Below are 21562 nucleotides of genomic sequence, written 5' to 3'. Positions count from 1 at the left end.
GGGCTCCGGACCAAGAGCTGGAAAGTGGGATTAGGCTGGATAGCTCTTGGTTGGCCGGTGCGGACACGATGGGCCGAATGGTGGCCTCCTGTGCTGTAAATTTCTCTGATTCCCTATCCTCCTTGCTCCTGTACAGGAGTTACCTTATTAAGTGTAAAACAATCTAAGGTCTGTTTAAATAGTGTAGCTTTGCTTCCAGTCACAAACTGTGCACTTAAGCGGCAGATTAATGGCCCGATTCTCCCCTTGGTTAATCCATTTGTCATTCAGGGAGCAGGGTCTGTTTAAGAGCCTATTATTCACTAACTATCAGAGTCTAGACGGTGTAAATGTCATAACTAAGTACGTTAAGCTGTGCTGTAATGCTCAATTATCAAAAATATAGAACGGCATTGTACTGACAATGAGTTGAGTTTATATTGCAATGCCTAACTGCTGCTACTCTGGGTAGAGGGATTGAGAAAAGCAAGTTATTCACTGACTGGAGCAATAATTTATAATAAATATCCAGAAAGAGTAGTGTTGCTATGGATTGCTTAATGGGATGGGCGCGAGAGATATGCACTGTCAGCAGTCTGGGGCAATATGTAGGTGGAAATCTATCCTGAGGGCTCACATTCCCCAGGCATTAGGTTTCTGAACTTTGATTCACAGAAAAATGGGGATTTCATAATGGAGGCAGAATAATGTAACATAAAAGGGCAAAGAAATCTGAAAAGTAGTTATACATAGTTTGAACAAAGGCCGAGAGCAGGCTGAATGGAGCTGCATTGCAGAGACGTCCCAGTGCCAGGACTAAGTGTTTGTACAGCCACACAACGATTCTTTAATTTTAAAAGGAACCCGTGCAGCTGAAAGTAGAGCTGCATTTACATAGTTTGAGCAACTCTGAGCTCACCCGAGCTTTCAATCATAGACATCCATCACCTCAACCCCCCCTTATCCCTTCCCCTCCCCTCCCTGCCCCGCCCTCCCCTCTCTCCCCGCCCTCGCCTTCCCGCCTCACCCCGCCCTCACCTCGCCTCCCCGCCTCACCCCGCCCTCGCCTCCCCGCCTCACCTCGTCTCCCCGCCTCACCCCGCCCTCGCCTCCCCGCCTCACCCCGCCCTCACCTCGCCTCCCCGCCTCACCCCGCCCTCGCCTCCCCGCCTCACCTCGTCTCCCCGCCTCACCCCGCCCTCGCCTCCCCGCCTCACCCCGCCCTCGCCTTCCCCCGCCCTCGCCTCCCCGCCTCCCCGCCTCACCTCGCCTCCTCGCCTCCCCGCCTCACCTCACCTCCTCGCCTCCCCGCCTCGCACCTCCCCGCCCTCGCCTCCTCGCCTCACCCCGCCCTCGCCTCCCCTCCCCTTGCCGCCGCCCCTGCCTCCCCACCCCAACACTACATTTGTTCCAATCTGTTTAAGGAGGGCTTGTAGAACAATATAAAACTGATTCGCTTCTCGAGGTGTGGATTTATCCTTCAACAGAGAAAGGAAAAGTTCTTGCCCAGTGTAACTAAGATTCACACTATCTTCCAACTCAGTGAAGTGCTGTTTCTTTCCAGCAGTTTGGAATCTAACTCCGCAGCGAAGCAATACACGATCACATTTCTGTAATCATCGGGTGCGCAGGATTCTAAAACTGGAAAATTACCACTTAAGATCTTGGTAAAGATTGAAAAGTCTCAGCCTGTGGGATGAGCTGCCCAAAGCAGAGCCTGTTTGTGTGTGGGTGTGCCCAGCCTCCTCATTAGAATACAGCTTGCACTGGCAGGGTTCAGTGATGTGGGAGGCGATGGCTTTTGTAGCGTTTGTTTAATCTGAAATGCCTTTTTTTAATAGCTCGAGGCACAGAATTCTGACAACACCTGCCTATCTGAGAGCTGAACTGTGTCTGTGGCATTTGTCAGATATTCTTGGATATCCAGTTTGTAGGGGTGAGGAGTGCAAATAACACAGAGGAATTCAGCATAAACAGCGGCAATTGCAACATAAAGAAATGAGGAGAAATATAATAATGGGCTTGCAGCAAGTGACCGATCCCCTGGCTCTGATTTGAAGATAATTCAGGCCAAGGGGTTTTTACAAAATGATTTTCTTTGCCAACATTTCAGCTGCACTGTTCTGTGCAAGTTCCTTGATTCATCCAAATGCACATTCTACATAAGAACGTAAGAAATAGGAGCAGGAGTCGGCCATACGGTCCCTCGAGCCTGCTCCACCATTTAATAAGATCATGGCTGATCTGATCACGGACTCAGCTCCACTTCCCTGCCCGTTCCCCATAACCCTTTACTCCCTTATTGCTGAAAAATCTGTCTATCTCCGCCTTAAATATATACAATGACCCAGCCTCCACAGCTCTCTGGGGAATTCCACAATGTCACAACCCTCAGAGAAGAAATTCCTCCTCATTTCCGTTTTAAATGGGCGACCCCTTATTCTGAAACTATGCCCCCTAGTTCTAGTTTCCCCCTCGAGGGGAAACAGCCTCTCTGCATATACCCTGTTTAGTCCCTTTTGCCACCTATTTTGCCCCTTTTGGAAGTGTCTTGCAAACTGAAATTAATGTGGAACTTGCTCTGTGTGCATGTGAAGTTTGTTTTTCGGCACTCTGAATCAGCTGGTCCGCCGCGTGCTGCAGCTTTGCAAAGTGTTCCAGCCACCACTGCGGCACTGGGCCTCGTCTCCGTCAGGGCCCGCTTACAGCAGGCGCTCGGCCCGCTGCAGGGACTCGGATATCCATCAAGTGTGGGAAGGCTTGGCTGGAGACTCTGCACACCACGGTGTTTATACAAACCTTGTTAAATGCACCAGCTCCCCCAGACTGATTTGCATTGCCACAGGGATCGTTATTGCCCCTGTCGGAGGGGGACGGGATCACGGAGCGTTATTGAGGTTGGGAATCTAAAATGGATCCCATTGTAGGGCAGGACGACATGATGACTAAGGAAGCAAATAACTGGGATGGCCCCAGACTCTGTCCTGACTGGAATCTGTCCGAGGGATCCTCCCAACGGAAGCTCCCGGGAGATCACAGCCAGCGACTGTTGTCACATTTGGCTTTGGCTGTCTTGTATCTAACGTCACCTGAGCATGTTCTGTAAGATGCTGCTCACAGCATCGAATCATAGAAATTTACCGCACAGGAGGCCGCCATTCGGCCCATCATGTCCACGCCAGTCGACCAAGAGCTATCCAGCCCAATCCCACTTTCTAGCTCTCGGTCCGTAGCTGTGCAGGTTACGGCACTTCAGGTGCACATCCAAATATTTTTAAAATGTGGTGAGCGTTTCTGCCTCTACCACCCTTTCAGACAGTGAGTTCCAGACCCCCACCACCCTCTGGGTGAAAAAAGTTCTCTTCAACTCCTCTCTAAGCTTTCTACCAATTACTTTAAATCTATGCCCCCCGCCTGTTGACCTCTCTGCTAAGGGAAATGGGTCCTTCCTATCCACTCTATCTTGGCCACTCATAATTTTATACACCTCAATTAAATCTCCCCTCAACCCACTGCTGCAAAGAAACCAACCCCAGCTCTCCAGGACTGGAGTTCAAACTTGGAATAGTCTGGCCGAGTTTCCCAGCAGGAGTGCAGGGCATTTTCCTGCCTGGCTGGGAGCTATTGTTCAGAATCTGAACGAGGCAGATCACGATGGCAAAAAGAGTAACCAGGTTGCAGTCATGTGCAGCAAAAGAAGGAAAAAATCAGCTTTCACCCTCAGTCTAAAGAGATCTTCAGATTGTAAAGAGGCACTCGATTCGGTACATGAATCCTATTAAAGGTGAGTTCTGTTAGGCTCACAATAAAATAAATTGTCATTGGCGAGTGTTTTTTTTTTTGAAATTCGTAGCCAATCGTTCCAATTCTTTGTCAAATCACAAACGCCAGAGGTCACCTTGCACACGCCAAGGATCACTCTGCGCCAATGCTCTTAGCCAAAAGGCCTAGAGCCACTGCACCGTTCCTGGAAGTACTGCAATATCAGGTTCGTGCCATGGAGGTGGATGGGTCAGGTCCCCCACACACCTCCGTGGAGGTGGATGGGTCAAGCCACCCCACCCACCTCCTGTTTCCAAAAAAGCAAGCATATACCTTCCTGATCCAGGGAGAACCACCCGGAGGTCATGGTGGCTACTCCCCTGTCAGGTCAGTTACGCATGATCTTAGCCAAAAGGCCGAGAAGCGAGTGTTGCTGCACCTTGGGCAATTAGGAAGGCAAATGGCATGTTGGCCTTTATTGCAAGGGGGTTGGAGCACAAGAGTAAGGAAGTCCTGCTACAATTGTACAGGGCCCTGGTGAGACCACACCTGGAGTGCACAGTTTTGGTCGTCTTATCTAGGGAAGGATAAACTTGCCTTCAAGACGGTGCAATGAAGGCTCACTATATTGATCCCTGGAATGGGGGGGGATTGTCCTATGGAGGAGAGTTTGAGTAGATTGGGCCCATACTCTCCAGAGTTTAGAAAAATGAGATGATCTAATTGAAACATACAAGATTCTGAGGGGGATTGACCAGGTAGATGCTGAGATATTGTTTCCCCTGGCTAGAGAGTCTAGAACCAGGGGCACAGTCTCAGGATATGGGGTCGACCACTTAAGACTGAGATGAAGAGAAATTTCTTCACCCAGAGGGTGGTGAATCTTTGGAATTCTCTGCCTCAGAGGGTTGTGGATGCTGATTTGTTGAGTATATTCAAGGCTAAAGTCAATAAAATGGTGGCTGGCTACCTTCTGTTCTCACTCCTGCTGCAGGTATAATAAAGTCATTGGATTCTCTGGGATTTGTGACTGAAGATTTGCAGCATAGAAATTCCAACAGGTGCTGTGTGGGTAAATGGAGTAATAGTTGATGTGCATGTAAATTATCTTGTCATTCTCGGGACGTGGGCGTTGCTGGCAAGGCCACATTTATTGAACATCCACAGTTTCCCTGAGAAGCTCGTGGCAATGGGCCTATTTCCCGAACTGCTGCAATCCTTTGTAGTGGTTTGATACATCTAGGAACATACTAACAGGAGTAGGCCATTCAGCCCCTCGAGCCTGCTCTGCCATTCAATGAGATTCTGGCTGATCTGCGATCTAACTCCATATACCCGCCTTTGGCCCATATCCCTTAATATTTTTGGTAACAGAAATCTATCAATCTCTGATTTAAAATTAACAATTGATCTCTCATCAATTACCATTTATGGAAGAGAGTTCCAAACTTCTACCACGCTTTGTGTGTAGAAGTGTTTCCTAATTTCACTCCTGAAAGGTCTGGCTCTAATGTTTAGACCATGCCCCCCAGTCCTAGACTCCCCAACCAGCAGAAATAGTTTCTCTCGATCTACCTTTTAATATCCTGAAAACTTCGATCAGATCACCCCTTATTCTCTACCACAGAAAGTAGTTGAGGCCAATTCACTAAATATATTCAAAAGGGAGTTAGATGAAGTCCTTACTACTAGGGGGATCAAGGGGTTTGGCGAGAAAGCAGGAAGGGGGTACTGAAGTTGCATGTTCAGCCATGAACTCATTGAATGGCGGTGCAGGCTAGAAGGGCAGAATGGCCTACTCCTGCACCTAATTTTCTATGTTTCTATGTTAAGCTTCTAAATTCTAGGAAATGCAACCTTAATTTATGTAATAAAATCAGAAAATGATGGAAATCTCAGCAGGTCAGGCAGCATCTGTGGAGAGGAAGCAGAGTTAACGTTTCGGGTCTGTGACCCTTCGTCATCACCCCGAAAGGTTAATTCTGCTTCCTCCCCACAGATGCTGCCTGACCGGCTGAGATTTCCAGCATTTTCTGTTTTTAGTCCAGATTCCAGCATCTGCAGTATTTTGCTTTTGTCTTAACTTGTGTAATCTCTCCTTGTCACTTAACCCTTGGAGTCCGGGTATCATTCTGGTAAACCGATGCTGCACTCCCTCCAAGGCCAGTATATCCTCCCTAAGGTGTGGTGCTCAGAACTGCTCACAGTGCTCCAGGTGTGGTCTAACCAGGGCTTTGTACAGCTGCAGCATAACTTCTACCCCCTTGTATTCTAATCCTCTAGATATAAAGGCCAGCTTCCATTTGCCTTTTTGATTATTTTCTGTACCTGTTCAGGACATTTTAATGACCTATGTACCTGGACCCCAAGTCCCTTTGGACCTGCACTGTGTTTAACCTTTCACCATTTAGAAAGTACCCTGTTCTATCCTGTTTAGGTCCAAAGTGGATGACCTCACATTTGCCTACATTGAAATCCATTTGCCACAGTTTTGCCCATTCACTTCATCTGTCGATATCCCTGTGTAATTTTATGCTTTCATCTACACTGCCTACAATGCCACCTATCTTTGTGTCATCGGCAAATTTGGTTATATGACTTTCTATGTCATCATCAAAGTCATTAATAAATACAGTGAACAGTTGAGACCCCAACACAGATCCCTGTGGGACACCACTAGTCACATTCTGTCAATGTGAGCACCTGCCCATTATCCCTACTGCCTGTCTCTTGCCGCTCAGCCAATTTCCTAACCAGATCAATAATTTGCCCTCAATCCCATGGGCTTCTACCTCAGATAACAGTCTCTTATAAGGGGCTTCATCAACTGCCTTCTGGAAGTCCATATAAATAACATCCATAGACATTCCCCTGTCCACTACTTTAGTCACAACCTCAAAAAATTCCATCAGGTTTGTCAGGCATGACCTCCCTTTCACAAGTGTCTCGCTAGGCCTACTTCAGGGCGCGGTTAAGAGTCAACCACGTGGGTGTGGGACTGGAGTCACATATAGGCCCAGACCGGGTAAGGGTGGCGGGTTTCCTTCCCTGAGGAACATTGGGGAACCAGTTGGGTTTTTACAACAATCAACAGATCGTGTTCTGACGAGAGGTCACTGACTCAATGTTTTAACCCTCCTGTCCTCGCTCCACAGTTGCTGCTGGACTTGTTGAGTGTTTCCAGCATTGCTGTTTTTATTTCAGATTTCCAGCATCTCTAGTATTTTGCTGCTGGCTTCACACTCATATTTTTGCTGATACCGGCTTTTTATTGCCACATTTTGTTCAAATTTGAATTTGAATTCTCAAACTGCCAGGGTGGGATTTGAACTCATGTTCTCTGGATTATTATCCAGTAATATAACCACTACGCCACCAATTATTGGAGGTCCTGATAATGAGTTGATTCTCACTAACCTTTTAACTGTAAAACCATGCAGTATGTACAAGTCCCACTTTTGGTGATCTTGATATTTTTTGTGGTGCCGTATTCACACACACCTCTCTGTGTAAGAAAGCATCTTCTGCTCACTCTGTCCCAAGTCTCTTGCATCCTTTCATAATTGTAAATGCTTCTATAAAATTAGTACTTGGATGAGACATTAAACCGAGGTCCCTTCTGCTCTCTCAGGTGGCCGTAAAAGATCCCACGTCACTATTTTGAAGAAGAGCATAAGAACATAACAAAATAGGAGCAGGAGTAGGCCATACGGCCTCTCGAGCCTGCTCCGCCATTCAATACGATCATGTTTGATCTGATCATGGACTCAGGTCCACTTGCCTACCCGCTCCCCATAACCTCTTATTCCTTTATCGGTTAAGAAACTGTCTATCTCTGTCTTAAATATATTCAATGACCCAGCCTCCACAGCTCTCTGAGGCAGCGAATTCCATAGATTTACAACCCTCTGAGAGAAGAAATTCCTCCTCATCTCAGTTTTAAATGGGCGGCCCCTTATTCTAAGATTATGCCCCCTAATTCTAGTCTCCCCTATCAGTGGAAACATCCTCTCTGCATCGACCTTGTCAAGCCCCCACATAACTTTATACGTTTCGATAAGATCACCTCTCATGCTTCTGAATTCCAATGAATATAGGCCCAACCTACCTAAGAGCAGGGGAGTTCTCTCCTGTGTCGGGACTAATATTTACCCCTCAATCAACATTACAAAAAACAATTATCTGGTCATTATCACATTGCTGTTTGTGGGAGCTTGCTGTGAGCAGATTGGCTGCAATGTGATTGGCCTTGAGCTGCTTGTGTAGAGCTTCTCGTGGTCGGTTTGAGATCAGATGTGGTGTGGGCTGAGTGTTGAAGGGTAATGCGCGGTGTAGAGGCACTTAGAAAGGAAATGAAAGAACAAATAAAACTAGCGCTTTATAGCATAGAAGGCCATTCGGTCCATCGTGTCTGTGCTAGTGCTCTGTTAGACCCACAAAATGACCCACTGCCCTACACTCTCCCCACAGTCCCACATCATCCTCTGTATCCAGTGTTCCCTAAAAAGGTATAATGGTTCTGAGGTAAAGCATTCCTTTCTCTGTACCCAGCTCTCCTCACTCTCCGTGATCATTTTAAGTTGATGACCTCCCCCCCTCCCCCCCAAGTCAAAGAAGGATATCCTCAGGACATCTCGCAGACAATGAATTAGTTCTGAAGTGCAGTCACAGTGGCAAATGTTGAAATATTATTTCCCTATTCACTTCAGCAAGAGTCTTCATAAATTAAAAAAACACTATCAAATCTCCTCTTGGCCTTTTCTGTTGCTGTAGCTATTGTTCCAATATCTCGAGTCTCTCTTCATAACACAGCTTCCCATCCTGGGAACCAACACCAACAACGTGCATTTAGATAGTACCCTTTACAGCGTGGAGGCCCCAACCTGCGTGAGAACACCAGCGGCAGGCCGGGGCCATAAAAGGAGCGGTGAGCGGCGGCCCGAGAGCAGCGTGGAGGCCTCGGGGAGCAGCGTGGAGGCATAGTACTCCAGGGAGCAGCGCGAGCTGGTGCAGGAGGTCGACGGCAGCGAAGAGTGACGTCATCAAGGTCCAGGTCGGTGATTGGAGCGTGGGCAGATAGAGCAGGAGCGGCGAGATCGGGGCGAAGGAGCGGTGAGAGATTGCAGAGGGACGTGATCGGGGCCCAGGAGAGGCGTGAGTTCAGGGCCCAGGGGCAGCACGGGCCAGCCCACACTGCGATATGTGTGCGCACTAGATCCGTGCAACAGAGCTGGTCTCCAGTCGTCTTGGGTAATCCTTGCCACTGGACCAAGACCTAGCTCTGTCAAGCCCGTGTGGTGGCTGGTGTGCAACGGTCACCACACGTTAAAAAAATCCACGCACAGGCATCTTCCACTCTTGAGGATATAGTTCGGGTCCTTTATTGAAACACCTGTGAACTCATCCTTTTTTGGCATGGAAGCAAGTCATCCTCATTTCGAGGGACCGCCTATGATGATAATAACATAGTGTAACGTCCCAAGGCGTTTCACAGGTGTTAGTCACCATCTGACATTAATAAACTTGCAGAATGGGCATATCATTGGCAAATGAAGTTCAACACCGATAAATGTGAGGTATTACATTTTGGTAAGAAGAATAGGGAGGTCACTTATTACTTGGAGGGTGCGAGTCTAGGTGGGGTAGAGGAACAAAGGGATCTTGGAGTACAAATACACATCATTAAAAGTTGCAACACAGGTTAGCGAGGCCATAAAAAAGCAAACCAGGCACTAGGGTTTATTTCTAGAGCTATAGAATTGAAAAATAGGGAAGTTATGCTAAACCTGTATCGAACCTTGGTTAGACCACACTTGGAGTACTGCGTACAGTTCTGGTCGCCATATTATAAAAAGGATATAGAGGCACTGGAGAGGGTGCAGAGAAGATTTATAAGGATGATACCAGAAATGCGAGGGGATACATATCAGGAAAGGATGAACAGGCTGAGTCTCCTTTTTTTCTCGAAAAAAGAAGGCTGAGGGGTGACCTAATAGAGGTCTTTAAAACGGTGAAAGGTTTTGATAGAGTGCATAGAGAGAGAATGTTTCCACTTGTGGGGAAGAGCATAACTAGAGGCCATCAATATAAGATAGTCACCAAGAAATCCAATAGAGAATTTAGAAGAAACTTCTTTACCCAGAGAGTGGTGAGAATGTGGAACTCGCTGCCACAGGGAGTGGTTGAGGCGAATAGTATCGATGCATTTAAGGGGAGGCTAGACAAGCATATGAGGGAGAAGAAAATAGAGGGTTATGCTGATAGATTTAGATGAGGAAAGACGAGAGGAGGCTCGAGTGGAGCATAAACGCTGACATGGACTGGTTGGGCCGAATGGCCTGTTTCTGTGCCAGATATCCGATGGGTGAATCTACACTCGAATCTTGATGCTTGTTCTAGACTACGAAAGTCTAAATATTAAAATTCATTCCTTAAGCCTGTGCTGTTTCACTTTATATTTTTAAAATGCTATAGTTGAAATCGTGCTAGATTGTGCCGGCCACTCAGCACGTGGAGTTGATGTCGGAGTTTGGAAGCCACGTGGTCTGGATGGGATGGGTTGACTCGAGCTGCGAAAACGTTTCATGAATGGTTAGGTGAATTATTGATGACTGTATTTCCAGCTCGCTCTTGTCTCGCTCGGTGCTGATTGGCTAATGTTTCAGCGACGCGTGCAGTTCTGACGTGGATTGTAACTGTGAGCGGCCTCTGAACGTTGGGGGAATACAGAGCACGTCTTGCTTTACCTGCCGCCTGGTTGGAAGCTGCCACTCCTTCGATTACCCATTGTGCTCACTGGATAGCAGGGGCCTCTCCCTGGTGCTCCGCCTTTCTTCCATGTACTTTCACAATTCCATCTTTAAATTGGCCAGTCTTTGAATCGGTTAAGCAATGCCTCAAGTTTAAAATCGTTATCCTTATTTTCAAATCCCTCCATGGCCTCGCCCCTCCCTATCTCTCTAATCTCCTCCAGCCCCATAACCCCCCGAGGTATCTGCGCTCCTCTAATTCTGCCCTCCTGAGCATTAATCGCTCAACCATCGGTAGCCGTACCTTCTGTTGCCTGGGCCCCAAGCTCTGGAACTCCCTCCCTAAACCTCTCCGCCTCACTACCTCTTTCTACTCCTTTAAGACGCTCCTTAAAACCTACCTCTTTGACCAACCTTTTGTTCATCTGCCCTAATATCTCCTCATTTGGCTCAGTGTCAAATTTGGTTGATAATGCTCCAGTGATGCATCTTGGGACGTTTTGCTACATTAAAGGTGCTATATAAATGCAAGTTGTTGTTGTTGAATGATGCTGTAGGGCAGCAGTAACTGCTGAATAAACACTTTAATTTCTGCTTTTAATCTCTTCCCTTTTCAACAGTGGGCTGGATATTCAATCTCAGGCCCCTGGCCAACCGGAGAAAATAGTCTTTCCCAATACTCCCCATTAAAACCCTGCACACTTTTTAAAAATCTCCATGTGGAGAATGTTATGAACACAGCGAGTTGTTATGGTCTTTCGGATAAGACGTTAAACCGAAGCCCATCTGCTCTCGCAGGTGGATGTGAAAGAACCCATGGCGAAGAGCAGGGGAGTCATCCCCGGTGTCCTGGCCAATATTTACCCCTCAATCAACATCACTGAAACAGATTATCTGGTCATTATCACATGCTGTTTGTGGGAGCTTGCTGTGCGCAAATTGGCTGCCGCGTTTCCCACATTACAGCAGTGACTACACTCCAAAAAGTACTTCATTCCCTGTAAAGCGTTTTGAGACGTCCGGTGGTCGTGAAAGGTGCTATAGAAATGCAAGTCTGTCTTCTTTCTTTCTGGAATGCGCTGTCTGAAAGGGATTCAATAGTGACTTTCAAAAGGGAATTGGACTAACACTTGAAGGGGTAAACATTTGCAGGGCTGTGGGGTCAGAGCGGGGTAGTGCAAGTAATTGGATCACTCGTTAAAGGGCCAGCAGAGGCAAGATGGGCCGAATGGCCTCCTTCTGTGCTTTATCATTCTATGATTCTAAATCTCTGCTGCTCCAGTGGAAATGTTTTTACTGTCTCTGCATTCTGCTCATAACTAGTTTCCCATCCCTGGGATCACCTTGGTGCCTTTGATGTCTTTTTTATAACTGGGCACGCAGTGTGTCGACGTGGCCTATCTACTGCCTTGTACAAATTCACCAGTGGTTATGCTGCATCTCTGTACGGACCGCGACCCGCCCTGTACGGACCGCGACCCGCCCTGTACGGACCGGGGCCCTGTATGGACCCTGACCCGCTCTGTACGGACCGGGGCTCTGTGCGGACCGCGACCCTGTAAGGACCGCGACCCGCCCTGTACGGACCCCGGCTCTGTACGGACCGGGGCTCTGTACGGACCCCGACCCGCTCTCTACGGACCGGGGCTCTGTACGGACCCCGATCCGCCCTGTACGGACCGGGGCTTTGTACGGACCCCGACCCGCCCTGTACGGACCCCGACCCGCCCTGTGCGGACCCCGCCCGCTCTGTACGGACCCCGCCCGACTCTCTGTAGCTGGGTCCAGCAGTGGCCGACGCTCGTACTCACTGGGACGAAGACTTTTCATCTCCTGAAAACAAGGAGGCAGCAGGTTGTCTCACAGAATAGAAGTGTACAATCCTAGAGAAGCCGATTCCAGTCCAGTTTGACTGGTCCCAAACTCCTAACAACGTCCACGTGGTACCCCGTATCTCAAAACACATTAATCGCTTCATTCAGAGAAACACTGTCCAAATGGCAGATCTGAAAACCCGTTGCTTCGCAACCCGAATTGTGTTTCTGTTGCCGCTGTTTGGTGCTGAATCGTCCGCCGGGTGTAACTGCACGATGTGCAGAGTTTGTTGGGCTCTGTATAGTTTTGAAGTCACTTCAAGAATGAAAGGCAATGTAACCAATTCTGCGACTGCACTGACGATTCTGCTGAGTGTGTCGTTTGTGTGGATAAACTTTGCTCAAACGTGACGTGACCTGCAATGATGGGAAGTTTCATAGTGTCCATCAGATCAGTGAGTGGATTAATTACTGTCACAGCGCGTAACCTTCGGTTAAATAGTGTATTCTCAGTGTGAATGGCCGTGCCTTCGCTCTGCTGCCTGTATCTCCAGCTGCACCATTTCCTACTCAGCCCTGTCCTCGCTGACTGCTATTGGCCACCAGTAGGTCAATGGCTCCAGTTTAAAACTCTCCTCCTTGTGTTTATACCGCTCCATGGCCTCGCCCCCTCCCTGTATCTGCAACCTCCTGCAGTCACCCCAAATATCCATTACTCTCGCACTCCCATCTTCTTGCCCTCCCACCAACAGTGGCCGTGCTTTCAGCTGCCCAGGCCCCATGCTAACCGATTATCTGATTATTAGCACATTGCTGTGTGTGGGAGCTTGCTGTGCGCAGATTGGCTGCTGCATTCCCTACGTTATAACAGTGACTACACGCCAAAAGTACTTCATTGGTGGTAAAGCGCTTTGAGACGTCCGGTGATCGTGAAAGGTGCTATATCAATCCAAGTCTTTCTTTTATTCTTTCATGCTCTAGAAATTACCTCATTAAACCCCCCCACCAGCCGTTAAAACCCATCTCTGGAACATCACTCCTGATCTCTCCTCTCCTCCTTAGGTATTTGCCTCACACCTCTGAAGCACCTTGTGTTTGTTGTCTCCATTACCGGTGCGATGGAAATGTGAGTTCGTGCTGGTTGGTTGCTGCATTGACAGGCTGCGAGGGAAAGGGGAGTGCTCCCAGATCTCAGGCCTGCTGTGGATTGACCAACAGTCCAGGCTCCACTAGTACCTTCCTACACCTCCCCCGGGTACCTGCCCCAGCCTGTGCTGCAGCAAATGGATCTGTACACGGAGCCATAGCAGGATGTGGATGGGCTGGGCAGCAGCGGGAATTGGACTGGGGCCCATCACCTGAGACCGGGGTTCAAATCCGGACGCCAGGATAAAAATCTCCTTTGTGAAATGGGATTGTTCTTTGAGGGAATGCAGCATAAATCTTCCCCCAAATCAACACAAAACTGAGTTAAATTGGTGCGGTCGGTCAGAGAGGAGTGGTGTGGGATGTTGAAATGTCAGAGTGGTACAGTAGGAACTGCTTTATTGAGGCAGAGACATTGTTGGTGCAGAGAATTGCCACTTTATACAGTGTGCTCAGTCCTAAAACCTAAAGTCAGCCGTGGCTCAGTGGGTAGCACCCTCGACTCTGAGTCAGAAGGTTGTGGGTTCAAATCCACTGTCGGAGGGGCAGTACTGAGGGAGCACAGCACTGTCGGAGGGGCAGTACTGAGGGAGCACTGCACTGTCGGAGGGGCAGTACTGAGAGAGCACTGCACTGAGGGAGCGCCGCACTGTCGGAGGGGCAGTACTGAGGGAGCGCCGCACTGTCGGAGGGGCAGTACTGAGAGAGCGCTGCACTGTCAGAGGGGCAGTATTGAGGGAGCGCTGCACTGTCGGAGGGGCGGTACTGAGAGAGCGCTGCACTGTCGGAGGGGCGGTACTGAGAGAGCGCTGCACTGTCGGAGGGGCGGTACTGAGAGAGCGCTGCACTGTCGGGGGGGTGGGGGCGGTACTGAGGGAGTGCTGCACTGTCGTAGGGGCAGTACTGAGGTAGTGTTGCACTGTCTGAGGTGCCATCTTTCGGATGAGACGTTAAACTGAGGCCCCGTTTGCGCGCTCAGGTGGATGTAAAAGATCCCATGGCAGTATTTCGATGAAGAGCAGGGAAGTTATCTCCGGTGTCCTGGGGCCAATGTTTATCCTTCAAGCAACGTCACTTTTTAAAAAAAAACCCAGATGATCTGGTCATTTATCACATTGCTGTTTGTGGGAGCTTGCTGTGCGCAAATTAGCTGCTGCGTTTCCTACATTACAACAGTGACTACACTTCAAAAGTACTTCATTGGCTGTAAAGCACTTTGGGACATCCAGTGAAAGGCGCTATACAAATGCATGTCTGTCTTTCATTCCATCACCGGCATCATTCATCTTGATCTCACATTAAAAACTGGTGTGAGCAAAGGATGCCGGACACACCGGGAGCCGGTATGCGGATGGGCCGATCTCCCTCCCATGGGCACCTCTGCCTCCGGGAGTAACTCCACTTGTGATGTCTGTAAACATTCTGTAATGCAATAGGATGACGGCGCTGGCGAAAGCACATTCTGTGGTTAGCAGATACGGTATCCGCTGGGAGAGTGTTTGTTGCTTACTCAGCTGCACTCTGTTATTTTGATGTCTGTGAAACTCGCTTTCAGCATTGAGCTCTTGAATGCTGTCCCTGCCTGACCTGTTCCTACTCTCTGACCCCCCCTCCCCCCCCACCCTCCGCAGTGCAATGCCTGGCACGCCAGTGATCACTGAGCTAAGGCTGAGTGTGGGGTGTGGGTGTCGCGGGTACAGCCTGCAGCTCTGCCATCGCACTGCTTGGCTCCCTTTTTATTTTCTCGTTAAATTGCAAAGTTGCATACAATTTTGTTCCATCATTCTCGGGATGTGGGCGTCGCCAGCATTTATTGCCCATCACCGAGTCGCCCTCCAGATCTGTTGGTGAGGTTTTTGAAAGACCCGCATTTCTATAGCGCCTTTCACAACCTCAGGACTTCCCAAAGCGCTTTACAGCCAATGAAGTACTTTTGAAGTGTGGTCACTGTTGTAATGTAGGAAACGCAGCCGCCACCTTCAAGGGGAAATTTCTTTTAAAATTCGTTCCTAGGATGTGGCCGCCATTTATTGCCCGTCCCTAATTGCCCCTTGAGAAGGTGGTGGTGAGCCGCCGCATTGAACCGCTGCAGTCCATGTGGTGAAGGTGCTCCCACAGTGCTGTTAGGGAGGGAGTTCCAGGATTCTGACCCAGCGACGATGAAGGAACGGTGATATATTTCCAAGTCAGGATGTTGTGTTTTATTTCCACTGGCTTTGTTCAACCAGAATTCCTTGTAATCGGCATCCAACAGTTGGAGTGACCGTGATGGGCCCACGTAGCTTTGTCTTCCTGCCACGCTTGGCTCTACTCGTGGTCTGATGCCCTGTGGAACCGATTTGTACATTGTCAGGAATAATACTAAAACTCTTGTGATGTGTTGTAGAAAGAAAGAAAAACTCCCATTTACACAGCGTCTTTTGCAACCTCAAAGCGCTTTACAGCCAATGAAGTACTTTTGGTGTGAAGTCACTGTTGCATTGTGGGAAACACGGCAGCCAATTTGCACACAGCAAGCTCCCGCAACAGCACTGTGATAATGACCAGATCATCTGTTTTAGTGATGTTGATTGAGGGATAAATATTGGCCAGGTCACCAGAGATAACTCCCCTGCTCTTCTTCAAAATAGTGCAATGGGATCTTTCATATCCACTTGAGAAAGCAGACGGAGCCTCGGTTTAACATTTCATCAGAAAGATGGCACCTCTGACAGTGCAGCACTTCCTCAGTACTGCCCCTCCGACAGTGCGGCGCTCCCTCAGTACTGCCCCTCCGACAGTGCGGCGCTCCCTCAGTACTGCCCCTCCGACAGTGCGGCGCTCCCTCAGTACTGCCCCTCCGACAGTGCGGCGCTCCCTCAGTACTGCCCCTCCGACAGTGCGGTGCTCCCTCAGTACTGCCCCTCTGACAGTGCGGCGCTCCCTCAGTACTGCCCTGGAGTGTCAGCCTGGATTTTGTGCTCAAGTCTCTTGAGCGGCGCTTGAACCTGCGACCTCCTGACTGAGATGCAAGAAAACTACGACTGAGCCACAGAGCTCCTTCCCCCCCGCCACAAGTCAGACCCTGCCTATGGGCTCCATGTTCAGCTGCTCAGCTCCCAGGCTGCTGAGTGTTGAAGGAGGAGTGCTTTCCGCAGTGTCCTGCTTCATGAAAGTCCCTGCGGGCTTTGACCATCCCTCCTTCTGGCTAAACTACACTCGGTGAGGAAATCTCTGCCAGCGATTCCAGAAACTCTTTGCTCTCTCACAGCTGCACTTATGTAAATCTTTGATCATACAGCACAGAAGGAGGCCTTTCGGCCCATTGTGCCTGTGCCGGCTCTGTGAAAGAGCGATCCAGTTAGTCCCATCTCGCTGCTCTTTCCCCACAGCCCTGCCCATTTCTCCAATCCCTTTTGAAAGTTATTATTGAATCTGCTTCAGGCAGTGCATTCCAGATCATAACTGGCTGTGTAAAAAAAATTCTCCTCATGTCCCCTCCCCGGGTTCAATAACCAGGGGGCATAGGTTTAAGGTAATTGCTAGAAGGATTAGAGGGGAGTTGAGAATTCTTTTCACCCAGAGGGTGATGGGGGTCTGGAACTCACTGCCTGAAAGGGTGGTAGAGGCAGAAACCCTGATGGCATTTAAAAAGTACTTGCATCTGCACTTGAAGTGCCGTAACCTACAGGGTTACGGACCCAAGAGCTGGAAAGTGGGATTAGTCTGGATAGCTCTTTGTCGCCCGGCACGGACACGATGGGCCGAATGGCCTCCTTCCCTGCTGTAAATTGCTATGATTCTATGATTCCTGTGGCTTTTAGGTCAATTATTTTAACTCTGTGTCCTCTGGTTACGCCTCTAATAAACCTCCCCTGGAGCGTCTGAGAACAATGGGTGAATATTTGGATGTGTAGCAGTGGGATTTGTGCTGGGCCCCGGATTGTTGTGACTGGGTAGCTTTCAGCTTCCTCTGGGAGTCGGTGTGCAATGTGAAGAGGATGGGAGGACAGAACAAAGGGAGTGTCTCTCAGGCTGCATTTCTGACAGATTAACTCATGAAAGCAGCACATGTGTCATTCGCTGCGCAGGGAACACCTGTGAGTCAGTGCCATGTGTTGGAAGGCTTTCTGGGATACTAGCAATGCAGTGGAGTACTTGGAGGGGATCCGGAGTAGGCAGCGGGATCCTGCCGGCTTTGATTGGCTCAAGCTCACACTCGCAGTCCGCTGGATCAAATGTCGCAAGGTGTGAACGCAGCTCCTGGACGGGGCTGGCCATTAATGAGCAATTATACATAAAACTCTTGCATTTGTGACAATTTCAGTAACTGCAGCTCCCCCCCCCCCCCAGGTTATCAGAACTGATCTAGAATCCCCTCAATCCATCACATATTACTGCTGTAGTTTCTTATCATTCAGTCAAAGAACACTGGTAATATCAAAATGCAAGTGCTCAGATGGGACACGCTGGGAGTGTAACTGATGCTTTCTGTTCTGTCTGGAGAAACTGAAGTCGCGGGGGGCAGAGTCGGGCGCTGTGCCCCTCGCGGGGGGCAGAGTCGGGCGCTGTGCCCCTCGCGGGGGGCAGAGTCGGGCGCTGTGCCCCTCGCGGGGGGCAGAGTCGGGCGCTGTGCCCCTCACGGGGGGCAGAGTCGGGCGTCACTGGGCGAGGTTCTGGATGTGATTTCTCGCCGGTGCAGAGTTCACTGACCAGGGGCAACGTGCTGGAAGTGCTGGCCTCACCACCCTTGAGCTCGGAAGGGGCAATTCACTGTTCGGTGATCTTCAATGAAGGATCTTGCAGAAGCTGTGCCAATGGCCGAGTCCATCAGTGCTTGGCCCAGTGAGATACTGAAGCCGCACAGGTCAGAAGGACCCTGCAGATCTCTGTGGGACTGAGCTTTATTCTTATCACAACAGGCCTGTGAACTTTAGGGTAAGGAGAGAAACCGTGAAGCAACAGACCCGCTCCTGATCATTGTCTCGGCAAACGCAAGGTAGCAGCGGGAGAGAGGGCGAGGTGATTGCAAACCAGGGGCTAGAGGTGCCAGCGCCAGATTCATTACAGGGCGGCATAAATCATTTCCAACAATTAAGAACGTAAGGACAGAAGAATTAGGAGCGAGTCGGCCATTCGGCCCCTCGAGCCTGCTCCGCCATTCAACAAGATCATGGCTGATCTTCTACCTCAACCCCATTTTCCTGCCCTATCCCCACATCCCTTCAGTCCCTTAATATCCAAAAATCTATCGATCTCTGTCTTGAATATATTCAATGACCCAGCTTCCATAGTCCTCCGCGACAGAGAATTCCAGAAATTCCTCCTCATCTCAGTCCTAAATGGCCGACCCCTTATCCTGAGACTGTGCCCCCTGTGTCTAGACTCTCCAGCCAGGGGAAACAACCTCTCAGTATCTACCCTGTCAATCCCCCTCAATCTCATATGTTTCAATGAGATCACCTCTCATTTTTCTAAATTCCAGAGAGTATAGGCCCAATCTACTCAATCTTTCCTCCTGGGAAAGCCCTCTCATCCCAGGAATCAATCTGATGAATCTCGGTTGCACCGCCTCCAAGGCAAGTATATCCTTCCTCAGATAAGGAGGCCAAAACTGTGCGCAGTACTCCAGGTGTGGTCTTACCAAGGCCCTGTACAGTTGTAGCAGGACGTCCTTACTGTTATACTCTAACCGTCTGGCAATAAAGGCCAACATGCCACTTGCTGTAGCCCTTTCTTACCCTCTATCCTGCTTGCTGCCTGCCGCTGCCCCCCTCCCCCACCTCAATTCTGTTACAGGCACAGCTGACCTCAACTGTTCCCAAGTGGGCCAAACGCACTAGAGTAACTGATCGTTCATCGCTGTGCTCGGATCTTGCTGTGCGCAGAATTAGCTGCCATGTTTGTTTACAACAACAACTTGTATTTCTATAGCTCCTTTAACATAGTGAAACATCCCAAGGTGCTTCACAGCAGTTGTATCTTAATGAATTGTTTCTGAGGCTCGGAGATGTTTCTGCAGCACAGAGCAGGGTGTTATTGAATAAAGGCCTGTATTTATCGAACGTTTTGTCCTTGGACTTTGAGGGAGTTGGACACTGTAACTCCATTCTTGTCCCCAGCCCTCACACACACACACTTCTCGTCGGCCTTGCCCAACCGTGCAGCTGGCTTCCTCTCCCCAGAAGCAGACGATTTCAAATTCATGCAGTGGTTGGGAACTCCCCATTTGACTGTAAACCTCTGACATTTTCACAAAGTTCGTGGCCACAGTGTGCTGAACACTTGCTCGCTGCAGAGTCAGTGCACTGCCGGGACAGTTCTCACTGACACTGTGCTCGTGGGTTACTTTCTGAATAGTCCACAACACTCTCTCTCTCAGCACCTTAACAGTGTCAGCAATGGCTGTGGGCAGCACACTCACCTGAGTCACAAAGTTGTGGGTTCAAGTCTCACGTAAATCGAAGCTGACACTCCCACTGCAGTGCTGAGGGAGCAGTACGGAGGGAGGGGCAGTACTGAGGGAGCGGCGCACTGTCGGAGGGGCAGTACTGAGGGAGCGGCGCACTGTCGGAGGGGCAGTACTGAGGGAGCGGCGCACTGTCGGAGGGGCGGTACTGAGGGAGCGGCGCACTGTCGGAGGGGCAGTACTGAGGGAGCGGCGCACTGTCTGAGGGGCAGTACTGAGGGAGCGGCGCACTGTCGGAGGGGCAGTACTGAGGAAGCGCCGCACTGTCGGAGGGGCGGTACTGACGGAGCGCTGTTAAACCAAGGCCCGTCTGCTCTCTCAGGTAGATGTAAAAGACCCCGGGGCACTATTTCGAAGAAGAGCAGGGGAGTTCTCCCCGGTGTACTGGGGCCAATATGTATCTTTCAATCAACATAATGACCAGCTCATCTGTTTTTGTTATCACCTTGCTGTTTGTGGGAGCTTGCTGTGCGCAAATTGCCTGCTCCGTTTCCTACATTACAACAGTGACTACATTCCAAAAGTACTTCATTAACTGTAAAGTGCTTTGAGATGCCCGATGGTCGTGAAAGGCGCTATAGAAATGCAAGTCTTTCTTTATCCTGTGCAGAGTCCTTGATTATGTTTGTGGTTTGTTGTTTTTTCAAAATTATATTCCCCACCCCCCCCACGCCCCTTCTGGCTGGTACCCCCTCAGCGCAGGGCACCTTCTGGGCCAGAACTCACCGTGCGGGCAATAGCAGCTGTGCGTGCGTGCTGGGACACTTCCTGTGGACTATGTACCATAATTGGTTGTGAGGTTGACACTATGTATGTATTTTCAATATATCACAAAAGCAAAATACTGCTGGAAATAAGAACAGAAAATGCTGTGGAAACACTCAGCGGGTCAGGTAGCGTCTGGAGAGAGAAACAGAGTTAACGTTTTGGGTCTGTGACCCTTTGACAGAACTGGAAAAAGTTCGAGATGTAACAGGTTTTTAAGCCAAGTGTCGGGGCAGGGAAAGGGGGAGGGGAGGGATGAGCAAAAGAGAATGTCTGTGTGGGGAAAGGCAGGAGAGATTGAATGATAAAAGAGAAGGTGCGAGGCATTGTGTGTATTAGTCAAATGGCACTGAAATCAGCCCATTGCCGGACCGGTGCTATTTTTTGGCTACGTGTTTAGATTCTGACAGTACCTGGGAAGGTTTTGGTGAGAGCCAGCCGGTTGTGCGCCCTACCCGCCTGTGTACTGTGTTGATGAGGATGGAAAGAAGCGGCGAGGGATGGACAGGATGAGGGTTTGATAAAGGGGTGCAGCCACACAATGTTTTCAAATGCCATTTTTATTGCTGTACCTGTGCTTTTGCAAGCAGCGTGTGGTGACTCATTGCCTACAGAACACCTCACCTTCCACTCATTGTGGTGTCAGCTTCCTGTCTCCGAGTCATCTCCAAAATGTCTTCGAGCCTGTGGCTTTTAACATCTTTATCTTTTGCTGAAGTTACTGTGTATTTTCTGTCTGTTGCACCAGCCGGGACCGGCAGCTGCTGGGAAACAAATGTTGGACTAACTCACTCTGCTCCCCACTTCCCCTTATCGCCCGCTTTCTGTCTGCCTGCTCCCCAGGCACCACTGCAGCTGAGCTTGGGTTGAGTACCTTGGGGGTGTTGGGGGAAGCGGAG

The 21562-nt window shown here is 49.6% G+C and overlaps 1 protein-coding gene and 1 pseudogene across 2 annotated transcripts in view; one reads left to right on the top strand and one right to left on the bottom strand.

The window, feature by feature from the left end:
* tp63 (tumor protein p63) overlaps positions 1 to 21562 on the top strand; it is a 384611-nt gene that overhangs the window by 235391 nt on the left and 127658 nt on the right. The window lies entirely within an intron of this gene.
* LOC139266437 (U2 spliceosomal RNA) lies at positions 3931 to 4169 on the bottom strand (annotated as a pseudogene).

This window comes from Pristiophorus japonicus, chromosome 6 (genome assembly GCF_044704955.1).
Source record: "Pristiophorus japonicus isolate sPriJap1 chromosome 6, sPriJap1.hap1, whole genome shotgun sequence".
NCBI lineage: Eukaryota > Metazoa > Chordata > Chondrichthyes > Pristiophoridae > Pristiophorus > Pristiophorus japonicus.
This window is presented reverse-complemented; position numbering and strand designations above follow the sequence as displayed.